Source organism: Hylobates moloch, unplaced genomic scaffold (assembly GCF_009828535.3).
Source record: "Hylobates moloch isolate HMO894 unplaced genomic scaffold, HMol_V3 SCAFFOLD_11, whole genome shotgun sequence".
Classification (NCBI taxonomy): domain Eukaryota; kingdom Metazoa; phylum Chordata; class Mammalia; order Primates; family Hylobatidae; genus Hylobates; species Hylobates moloch.
Window position 1 is genome coordinate 6,207,893 of NW_026652286.1, and position 6,925 is coordinate 6,214,817.

At 35.8% G+C, this 6,925-nt stretch overlaps 1 long non-coding RNA gene across 1 annotated transcript; it reads right to left on the reverse strand.

Annotated features, from left to right (window-relative positions):
• Positions 1-4,246: 4,246 nt before the first annotated feature.
• LOC131384623 (uncharacterized) lies at positions 4,247-6,449 on the reverse strand. The gene is made up of 3 exons (XR_009215651.1): positions 6,081-6,449; positions 5,011-5,101; positions 4,247-4,583 (listed from the first exon to the last, which is right to left on the reverse strand). It is a non-coding gene; the product is annotated as an uncharacterized LOC131384623 (long non-coding RNA).
• Positions 6,450-6,925: the final 476 nt, after the last annotated feature.

The window sequence follows — 6,925 nt, forward strand, 5'->3', positions numbered from 1 at the left end:
GCCCCAGTCACACCGTTCCTCCCTGGTTTTTACACAAGTCTGCTCTAGCTGTATTCACTCTTCTCTTTGGAGGGAATGTAATCTCTGAGATACCCACACAGCTATCTTCTTAACTTTCCTCTAGTCTCTTCAAAGGGCTGATTCCAGAAAGGTCTTCTCTGTCTTCTATCCGAAATAGCCTGATACTTCCCTTATCAATTCCTGATATTTTATATTTTGGAATTTTCAATGCCTACCCTTACCTACTCCATGCAGAGTCTTCTACCTATAACTTGCTATTGCTACATGTGCTGCATTTGGGGACAAATGCTCATAGATGTCAATGACCCACAGTCACTGGTGCTGAAAAATTATTTCTAAAACAATAACCTGACCTCATTACACTGGTATGACTTTTTAGTTGATGAAAAAAGACAGTGTATTTGAATGGAGTTTACAGTTTTCCAGATTGCATAAGTACTAGTATATTCTTCCATTTCATGTTTCATTGAACCTAAACAGTCCTTATATGTTCCCTCTGCACTTGTGATCTATAGAAAGTATTTCCTCCCATAGCTAATAGCTTCTAGCTCATTTTTAGAACAGAGAGAAAAGAGAAACAACATGTATTGCACTCCAACAAACAATCATGTGTTTAATTTACATGCACACGACCTCAATTTTACAGGTGAGGAAACAGTTTCAGGATTGTCAAGTAACTTGCTTAAGGTAAGTGGTAGGTCAAGGTTTGGAATCCACTCTAAAACCACTACTATTTAAATTATTCCATCCTTCTTCTTTCTTCCTCATACTTTAGAATCATAACATGCCTCAAATCAATTCTTAAGATTTACAGGCCAGTTGTTGATATTGATATTGTAGTATCCTCTCTTTGAACACTGGAATTGAGCAACTTCAAACAGTCATTGGACCAAGGTCTTCATGCTTCAAATAAACCTGCATCAAAGAAACCTGGCTAGAAGACAGAGATCATGCTTTATTCCCCCACAAAAGGATTGTGTTTAGATTTAATGTTGATGCCTCAGTTAAGTGCTCACTTTGAAAATCAATACAACATTGTGTGCTTGGTTGGCTAAATATCTCTCAGTCAACATTAATAAAAATACAGCAACAAAACAATGCACTTTGACTCTTTATTGCTTGTCTCTGGATCTTTCGGCCTCATAACTGTTAATCAAGCATACTTATTCCTTGTACATAATAGCAAGTATGTAGTTCATTCAATAAGTGGGTAAACTGAGGCAAGTTGGCCTATGGCAAGATATATGCATGCACCTTTGTTCTCCCAAAGAAAAAAAATAAACGTCCGACAGTGAGTCCTAACATAGCTTATGTAACACTGAGCGGAAGTCAGCCCCGGCAGAAGAGTGCTTTTTTTAGTTATTCCCTCTAAGATCATGATTGTAGAGGCAGTAAATGTGAAGAAAAACCATAGGTCAGTAAGAAGGTACTTTAATTAGCAACAATCTGTTATCCCAACTTAAAAGAAACTTCAACTACAATAGTCCACAAAAACAGAAGCTTGAACACAGAGAATCCCTGATGAACGCAAAAAGAATTGTGTTTCTATTTAAGATAAGTGAAAGGTCAACTCAAATGTGGAGGTAAGATTATTAGAATTGCTTTCTCCGTTATGGTTGGATGAGAGTCGTTAGGCTGAAAGAGTGTGGGTGGGGTCCTACACACCATGTTTTTTGTGTAGTTAATTTACCTCACGCTCCTGTCAGTTACCATACTTTTTAGTTTAGGGCCCTATTGCTTGTAATGTGCATCACCAACTCAATGACTTTAAGGGGAGAAATAAAAAGGGACAAAGGAACACTAACTCACTAAATGAAAACATTGACTGTCACGTGAGTCCCAGTTTAGAAAATGTTTTTTAAAATCTGTACATCTCAAAATTAAAGAAATGCTGTATCAATGCCTGATTAACACCTCTTGGAAAGGCTCTTAGAAGAAACACTTGGAGAAATGTCATTGTTAACTGTAATTCTTCCTGGATTACAATACCTATATAGAGAGTCATTTTACTCTTGATATTCATATTAGCCTTCTACCATCAATCGAGTACGGTGAGTATTTACTTAAAGTCATCAATGGGTTCTTGTAAACTGTAACTCTAAGCAAAATGACATATAATGAAAATAATTTTACCATAGGCTAATTGATATAAAGAAGAATGAAGTTCCTGTGGCATATTTCTCATCATAAAAACATCACCGTACTTCTAAATACAGATGTAATGTAATACAGATGTGTTTTACTTACAATATTAAACATGGAAATACATGTGAACTATACATACATTTAAAACAATTCATTAAAACAAGTGAGATATTATTTACCTACTTATTCCAGTTAAAAATCATGGATGGCCAGAACCTATCCCAGCAGCTCAGGATGCAAGGTAGAACCCAGCCTTGGACAAGACCCCATTTCTTTGCAGAGTGCAAGCACACACATGCACACTCACTTGGACTGGAACCATTTAGACACAATTAACGTGCACGTTTTGGGGATGTGGGAGGAAACCAGAGCACCCAGAGAAAATCCATGCAGACACAGAGGGAACCACCAGGCTTTACACAGACAGTGGCCCCTGTTGGTAGCCATTTTTTTTTTCTGTCATCTATGTTACAACAAAATGACATTGAATGAAAGGATGTTATTCAAAGATCTCCTGTATTTACTACATGCCTAATACTGCCTAGGCACCATTTAATTTAAGTTAATTTTATAAGTTATCTTATGTTCACGGGAAAACTGGAGTTTAGGTAGGTCAAGGAATGTCCTGAATATCATATGGTCAGAGACAGAATAAATATACAAATCCAGATGTGGGGATTCAGAAGTCCTTACCTTCACTTTACACAAATACTAAGGTCTATGTTAATTAAAATTGCTTAATTGTATGCAATAGAAACTGACTAAATCTAACATAAGAAGGAATGGAGTTACCAGAAGGATATGGGAATAGACATAAAGGAGGCTAGAGAACCAGAGAATCTCTGGTCATCCAAGTTGAAAAAAATTACTGGACATCATCTTTGACTGCTACCATTGCTATGAATTCACTCCAAACATTTTCAGTCTTTTGGTTGCTGTTGTTAAGTTTCAGAGAAAGAGAACACAATTGTCCAAACTTAGGCTATCTTCCCATATTTTAGTTGTGGATGAGCAGTGTCCTATGCTTGACTCTTCTTCCAAACTATATCCAGTGGTGAGATGAAAGTGACACCTAACACAGTGCATCATTACAACAAGGAGAGAGAATAGATGCTAGATTGTAAAACATCAGATGATTATTGGAAAGTCTTTGTCAGAGGGTTGCTTTGAAAAGTCAACGAAATTATATTAAACCAGGATAGGAGACAGACTGAAACTGGAACAAAAAAGTTGTGGTATGTTTTGGTCCTGAGTCTTGATGTCATTTTAACTTACCAGGACATCACAAGGCCAGCCCTCCTGCTCCAGTCCTGACCTTCTTCCCGATCATGTAACAAAGAGGTTTGGCCTTCTGATTTATGCTTGGGTATCACAGAAGGCAAGACCATCTTAATAAAATATCCAAATTGTCAATGTGTCTTCTTTAATTCATTTTTAAAATCAATTAGTTATTGATTATCTACTAGGTGCTAAGCAATGAACTTGATAATAAATACATTTGATCCCTGTTTATAGAGTTTGGATTCTAGAGACATTGGATAAGAAAATCCCAAGTAAATGTATAATTTTAAAATTTTAAATTAAATTCAATATGTCAGACAATCAGAAACCATCTGTGTATGCATATATATATTTGTATTTTTCATTCAGGTAAATGCATTTTAATATTAAAGACAATCAGAAAGTTATCAGTATCTCGAGTTACATTTTAGAACAAAACACATATTTTAAAACAAGTAAAATGTAACATAAAGCTATTTTCTGAATGAAACCATTGATATTAAATTTGAGTCCATGGCATAAAATGAATTACCATGTCTCATGAAGTGTTTTGTCAAACTTTTGACTAGAGGACTTGTTGAGGCCCCTGAAATGTTATTCTCATCCTACACATTGGAAAATTAGGGTATTAGACTAGTTGACATTTAAGTTTCCTTGAAGTTTCAGAATTTTGTATCTCATTATATTTATGTAACAAAATGACTCCATAAACTAAATTCCAATGTGATGATATATACAAGAAAATTATTTAATCTCACAAGCCAGAACAATAGAATAGAAAGCACTGTAAATAAATAAATGAATTAATCTGTTCAGCAAATATTTATTCAGTCCTAACTCTTTGCATAGTTTCTCAGGACATAGCACGCATGGACTCACACGTAATACCAAGAGAGGACAATTCTGAAGGAATTAAAGCTGTTCCTTAGCCAATATCCAAATACGAGGTGTCAAGAGAGATTTATATTTCTCTGAGATGTGAATACTAGGTCTGGAGATGCCTGCTGCCTGTTTGTTCAAGTGATTTTGATGAATGTTGCTTAATTTTTTTATGGCTCTTATCTTTTGAAGGTTGCCCAATAAGTCTTCATAAATGTCTTGAGAGTGACATTCTTCTTCTTTCCTTTAAAAGGACACTATAAAATGGAAAGATTAGACTATATATATTTTTATGTTGCAGGCTTCAGTCTGATAATTAGTGAGGAGGTAACAATATAAATGAAGTACTGTGATTTATTATAAAAAAAGAATTCCAATCTCTAGTAAAGACAGTAACGTCTTCAAAAAAATAACAGAAGATAAATTTTTATTCTTTAAGAATGAGATCCTTAGCCATAGTATTCAATATTTTTGCAGTTTCTCTAATACAATCTAAAGTAGGATAGATTTTCTTTCCCCTAAAGCTTTGAATAAAAACTTTCCATGAACAGTATTATTTTCTCCTTGAAAGAATATTACCTATCCCATTTATCTAACTTTTCAGTTAGTATTAATAATAGCATTTTAGCAAGGATAAAAACAAATAAACTGCCCCTAAAATAAGCTTTAGTTATCGTTAGGTACCTGCTGCTGCTTATGTGAGTATCAGAACCAGAGATGGAACCCTGAGGTGCTGGATTCTAGCCATTCTCTTCTTGTTAAATCATAGTTGGCTCTGAAATGAATGTAAGATGTTGGGCAGATGTTATCAAATATGCTTCAATGAGAGGGTATCATAAAGCTCTTAAGTCATTTATGCTTCTAAATGTCAAGTAACTAAATTGATATTCCCATCTGCTTGGAACCTTACTGGGGAGAAAGGAAAATGAGGAATGGAAATTCTAATTTTCTTTCAAAATGACTTCAGCGTGTTATCATGCCAGGGACATCTATTTTTGATGTTTCAAGTTTAGAAAAGAGGGATGGATAACTTTAGCGGCTCTTTTAAATTTTATTTCTTTGAAATGCCAAATGATTATGTGCATTCTCCACACCCATGATTGAAAGCAACAGGGTTGTTCTTTAAAGGCAAGAGTGATAAAATGTTAGGTTTAAAATGGCAGTGGGTCTGCCATTGTTGTCAATTCTTTCCGTACTTGCCTTTCTTTTTCTTTTTTTTTTTTTTTCATTATCATAGCTGAGGGCCCTCTTTTTCTTTGCCTCTGTTCTCCCTACTAGCATGACCTCAATTTTCCTCCCTGGGTGCAAATTCTGCACTCTATTAACAATTCTCCAAGTTTATGCAATAAATGGCTTGGAAATATAGATGTGTAAGACTTTATAGCATTTAAAGGATGAGAAACCAAGTCACTGAGACCATTATTGTTGTCCTCTAAGAAAGCCCTCCTAGCTAATACTTACTAAATAATTGCCATAGCCAAACACTACTCAAAATTATTAAAACATACGGTAATTCTTTTAGTCCCAAATACTATGAGATAGCTAGCATTATCATTTCCATTTCACAGATGAGGCAAATGAGACATGGAGTGCTTAAAAATTTCTCCAAAATAACAGAACTAGTCAGGGGAAGAGCAAGAGGTGGAACCCAGATTTTCTGGCTCTTAGCTTTTGTATTAGTTTCCTATTGCTGCCATTATAAATTTAGTTACTGCAAAGTTAGTAGCTGAAGCAATACAAATGTATTGTCTTACAGTTCTGGGGGTCAGAATCTGGCATAGGTCTCATCGGGGTTATGGCCAAGGCATTTTCAGGGTTGTGCTCCTTCTCAAGGCTCTACCAGAGAATCCACTCTCTCTTTACAGCTTCCAGAGGCCGCTCACTTTTCTAGGCTCATGCCGTCTTCCTCCATCTTCAGAGCCAGTAACATCAGGCTGAGTTCCTCTTCTGTTTCCATCTCTCTGGTTTTTACATTTTATTCCCTCTTCCTCTTCTAAAGATCCTTGTGATTACACTGGTCCATATATAGAACCCAGGATAATCTGCCTGTTTTAGTCAGCTTATGAGAACCTTAACTCCATCTGCAACTTTAACTCCCCTTTGCCTTGTGATGTCACACATTTACAGATTCCGGAGATTAGGATGTGGACATCTTTGGGGAGCATTACATTGCCTGCTACAGCTTTTACATTGTACAACCTTTTCTCACTAGGATTGCCTTAATAGTATTAGCTGTCTCTCAGAGACCAGGTTAGGTGTCTTTCTACATGTTTTTACTTGGTTCTCACAGAAGGCAGGCAGCCTTCTCTCTTATTAACAGATGAAATAAGTTCTGAGAGGTGAGTACCTTATGAAAAGTAAAGGGGTGGAGTTAGAATCTACATTTACCCACTCCAAAACCGGGTTCTTTTGCTGTACTGCGAAATTTTGACTAATTTGCCTATTCTTTTATTAGCATTTTTAAATAATAAATTACTGAAGAATTGAACAACTCCACATTTCCCTTTTATAAAGAGCAAAAAAAGCCTGTTCCCAGTCTTTCGACAATTCAAGAGCTTATTCCTTGCTTTGGTAAGCATAGTTGGCTGAATGTGCTATG